This window comes from Haliaeetus leucocephalus, unplaced genomic scaffold, assembly GCF_000737465.1.
Source record: "Haliaeetus leucocephalus isolate CR32 unplaced genomic scaffold, Haliaeetus_leucocephalus-4.0 Scaffold191, whole genome shotgun sequence".
In the NCBI taxonomy this organism is placed as follows: Eukaryota; Metazoa; Chordata; class Aves; order Accipitriformes; family Accipitridae; genus Haliaeetus; species Haliaeetus leucocephalus.
Window position 1 is genome coordinate 254,122 of NW_010972627.1, and position 5,000 is coordinate 259,121.

The 5,000-nt window shown below is 49.5% G+C and overlaps 1 protein-coding gene across 2 annotated transcripts in view; it reads right to left on the reverse strand.

Annotated features, from left to right (window-relative positions):
* CKB (creatine kinase, brain) overlaps positions 1-558 on the reverse strand; it is an 8,005-nt gene extending 7,447 nt beyond the window's left edge. For both annotated transcript variants that reach the window (XM_010565425.1, XM_010565424.1), the window contains exon 1: positions 489-558. The gene's annotated coding sequence lies outside the window, so the exon portion shown is untranslated. The remainder of the gene's footprint in view (positions 1-488) is intronic.
* Positions 559-5,000: the final 4,442 nt, after the last annotated feature.

A 5,000-nucleotide genomic window follows, 5' to 3' on the forward strand; every position in this document is an offset into this window, starting at 1 on the left:
CGGGCTGGCGGGGGGACACACGGGACCCGCCGCGCCCCGGCCCGACGGAGGCATCGCGCCCGGCGCCCTCCGCGCCCGCGGAGCCCCGGCTGCTCCCCCCCGCCCCCGACTTGGGAGCGGAGGAGTGGGAAGCATCCAACAAGCCATTATACAACAGACGGCTCCCTCGGGGGACCTGGCTGGGGCGAGCATATGTAACTACCCTGCTAAATACCGGGTTAATCTGGTTTTAGAGCGGGGCCCGCTCCAGCCGGGGGCAAGCCCGGTAAGCACCTGCGCCGCGCCCCGCTGGAGCTCCGCGCCACGTCCCCCACCCCGGCTGCTGCACGCCGGGCGCCCCTGTCCTGCTCTCCCCCCCGCCGCGCCCCCAGCCCCGCTCCCCCTCCTCAGCCGGACCGCCTCCACCCCACACAGCGGAAAAAAAAAAAAAAAAAAAAAAAAAATCTTATTTTAAAGCTGCAGGACGGCTCGGCTGCCCCGGGACTTACCGAGGGCTCCGCAGCCAAAGCAAGGACCTGCCCGCCCGCTCAGCGCCCCGCTGCTGCCCCAATCGGAGTGGAGCCCCAGCACCCGCGCCGCGCCTCTTTTATATAGAGCGCGACCCGCCGTCCCATTGGCCGCTATTTATAGCCCATTCATTCCATTGGGCCAGGCGCGGGAGGGCGGGGCGAGCGCCCTGTCGCTGGCCGGGCCCAGGCTTGCCGCCATTTCGCTTGGCCTCGGGGAGGCAGGGCGGTGGGACTCCGCCGGGGCTGCCCCCCGCAGCGGAGAAGCAACGGCGGCCTTGCTGACTTCATTAAACACGTACACGAGTGCGGAATCCGTCTCCGCGTTCCATCGGCCAAGGGTTGTCCGCAGGCGGCGGTGCGGTTGCACGCCAACATGGGCACATGGCCTGTCGCCGTTGAGGCTTCACACCTTGGTTGAGGATTCAGTAACGCATGTAATAATCCATCATCCTAAAAATAAGGGCTTTGTAGTGTCAGGACTGGCACGCCCTCAGTCGCGTGAGTGATTAACTCCCCCTGAGTGGGCTTGGCAGAAGCCACCAACATGGCTGCGGCTCCGGCGCTCAGCACCCCGCACCAGAGAGAGGCGGCCTGGTTCTGCAGGGGAAGGGCCTGCCGCCCGCCCTGCGCCTCGCCTCCAGCACCTGCGAAGCTGTGGGCTCATTTTACAGTTTAATCTGAAAGGAAGTAGGGTGGTTGTGTGAAGCACAGTGAGTCTCCTGCTCTTGTCATGTGCCAAAAAAAAAAAAGTCTTAAACTTTATTGGAGAGTGGCTGAGTTCCCTCTGAAGACAGATGCAGGAAGGCTGGGATTTGACCCATGTAAAGCTCACCTGAAATTCATGAAAATAGTGACTTCTACTGGTCTCTTTGTAGGAATGAGCAGGGTTTGTCCCAAAGCTAAGATACAGCTGAGAATCCCGTCGTTTGCAGAAATAAATATACTAACAACATGAATGACTATCTTGATCTTAATTTCACCTTTACATAATAGTTTATCTTTCTCTGACGTGTATTTCTCATAACAGCACCCACGTTTATCCTCCTGTCCAAACAGAGAGTGTACTTATCCACGTGAGCATGGATCTGAGTTGCAGAGTTCCTTTCTTTGACACGAGTTGTGAATGTCAGGAGACATCAGCTGAAGCTCTTTCCCCACCACAATTCTTTCAGAACCACAACCAGTACCCTCACCCTGACAACGAGAAGCGTGTGCACCTTACAGAACTGCTTAGGATTTAAAAAAAATATATACATATAGTGGAAATCATTACAAAATATAAAGCATAGACTGCTTCAAATAAAAATGCGTTGTGTTTGGCTACCATCCAGATTTCGGAGTTACTCCAGGTCTGATAGACTGAGATGCTGAGTATACAGATCTCCAGCAGAAGCCAAAGGGCTCGGCATCTGTGCAAGTCTGGTCTCTTATCTCCCGGATCAAAGAACAAATCCTCTCTCTAGGTCTCCTCTACCTTTTTAACCTTACAGAATCTTCCCCAACGTTTTACTAGTTTCACACAATGTTCATGCTTCAGAATAGTGTAAATTGCAAATAATGCCATCGCTAAGCAAGTATTAAATGAATGTAAGTGTAAAATCATACCCAGAGTCTTCAAAATAAATGTAGTACTGCTGCGTGACCTCAGTTGCAAACATAGTTCTGATTGTGGATTTTGTTGATGTAAACCACTCAGTTTTATTTTTAATTTAGAACAACAGAAGTAAAACTAAGCATTTTCTTACTTTACACCATATTTTTGTGGCATTTTTCTTCACAAAAAAAAGCATATCAGGATAGGTAGTGAAGGCTACTTTTGTTTTATTCTATAATCTGTTGCCGCACAAACAGAGAAGCAATCAACTGTTCTGTACTATAATTGTTCCATAGATTCATGGAGCCAAGGCCACCTCAAGAACGAAAATCCAAGGATCCACTTCTGTTCATTGGATATGCTCTTTCCCTCCCAGTCTTGCAGAACAGGGAATACCAGTCATTATTATAAGCTGGTAGTAGTCTCAATGTGCCATTCATTACAGCACTTCCAACACAAACAGACACCTCTTCTTCACAAAACTTCTCTCTGAAAAGACATGGAAAGAGTGTCACGGGTACAAAACAACCAAAATATATCCAATTTATGTGTTTAATAAATAGCGCACCCTCTACCCCCTTTTACTCACCACTATTTGACAAATTTCTAGCATGCAGTAAGTCAAAAGTGGCTATTACCTCACTGGGTTTTATTCAGACAGCATTTTAAGATTTGCTGAAAGCTGTGTATAAGTTGGATCCTACCTTTGTTACAGCATCCCATCCCAGCTTCCCTAGTGACTTAATTATAGATGCTGTGCCTTGTGTCAACAGCCTCTGATCAACCGTTTTATCTAGCTCATCTGCTGAGAGAATACTTTCTTTGGATAAGCCTGTATGGCCTGTTAGACTGTGATAAAGGCACCAATACTTACTTTCCGTGCTGGGGTGACATCTTGGTGCATACTGACTTACATGCTACATTGCCATTCTGCAGCTCAGGATGGAAAGGTGGGTGATTACTCCAGAGATCTCTGCACTGAGCTTTAACAATGAAGAATTAAGGGAAGTTAATCATGGGCCATGCAGCTAACTTCCTAAGAGGCTTAATTATAAATGTTGCACAGTGTACAACTGCAAGAGGAGATGGGTGTTAGCTAGTGAATGTGTCTTCTGAAATTACTCGTGTGAACGTAAGATGAACCTGAAGAATTAGGGGATAAACATCTTGAAAATCTAGAAGAATATTCCAAATTAGGAAATAGCAAGAGAAAGTGGCTTGCCATGAACAACTGAATTGTTTCCAATTCCTAATTGACAACTAAACAGCACTCGAAAATTAAACATAACACTCATGTATCAGCAGATTAAAGAAATTGGTTATAGCTGCATCTGCTTAACTTCTCAAATGAAACTTCTCTTCCCATTTACATTTATTGCTTAAAATATATTTTCCTGGTTATTATCTTTGGTGTATTTTTTTCAAACTGCTTAGGCAGTCTGTTGAAAATTACTGATCATTTCCAGTGAGTTGAGTGCCTGTGGAAACTAGGAGTTGCTGAGTGTCTCAATCTTGCATACAGTTGGGCCCACAGTGATCAGAACAGCAGTTCATCATGGGAAAGAAAGGACATAAGAACATAAACAATGACAAATATAACCAATGACACTAAAAATGACAGAAAAAAACCCAAGGTAGATGCAAATATAAAGGCACAGTAGAGCCATGATTGCCAGTCAGAAAAACAGCTGAGTAGGAGTTCGCAGTTTAAGAAACCTCTGAAACTGCATACATTATGTTTAGATTAGATGGAGAAGAGTTTCGTAACTAAATAACAAAGAGTACTGCAATTATGATATGGGCAGGTCAATAGCACAACAAAAAATATGTTCTCACTTAAGGTAATGGGCAAAAAATTCCCTAATACTTGATGGAATCACATTCATTAAAAAAAAAATCTCAAACTATCATCTAAACAGCACTCCATTATTGTGTTATTGATTGTGGAAGGACGACTTTTTCTCCACTATTGTGCATTACAGGTTACTGGTGAACGCAGCACTGTACAGAGCGTTATCTGATTTAGCAGGAACGTTACCTGCATGTCCAGGGTGATTCACATGCTCTCTGCTATGCCCATACCCCTCCCATGCCAGGTGGCCTGGGCTTGTTGCAAACAGAAGATGAGGCGATACTCTCCTCCTTTGCTCCTCCTTGCCTCCTGACTACATCCCCCGTACCACTGGGGCACGCAGGGCTCTCCACATCACTTCAATCCTAAACACGAGACAGAAGTAGGAGTTAGTACCGTGCTATTTGGGGTTTAGATAACGATTCCGCTGCTTCTGAGCCCACATTGTGGTTTCTCCTACAGCCTTACGAAACCCATATGAAGAGCTTGGTTGGCCTTGAGCTGCCTTTCCCCCGAGGAGGCTGCCCTGGGGGGAGGGCAGGCAGAGATTTCTGGAAACCGCCTGCCTGGGTGCCGGAGACGAGGCCTGGGTTCACTGACGGCAAAGGCAGAGACATTCCCTGGGGAAGGGGTTTCACCCTTGCTGCCGGTGACCCTCAAGTCTCCCCAAACACACATTTGATGGGAGACACACGAGTTCCCCTTGGGTTCATTGGCAACCCTCACTGCCCGTCACAGCAACCCGCTGCCCCCTGCGTCCCCTCAAGTTTTACCCAGAGGCACGGTGAACGGCAGCTGCCCCTCTGCGCCCTCACGGCCCCACAGCCGGCTGGGACCGCCACCCCCCGCCCAGGCGGGACCACCCCGGCCGGCTCGGCGAGGGCTTCCCGGGGGGCTGCCGTCGGTCACCGTCCCCCTCCTCAGGAACGCGGCAAGGAGCGCTGAGAGGACCGGAGGCTGGGTCGGGGGCAGCGGCGGGCTGCGGGGCGGAAGGCCGAGGGGCCGGGCGCCTTGATCGGGCTGCGGGCGGTGGGGGCCGAGGGGC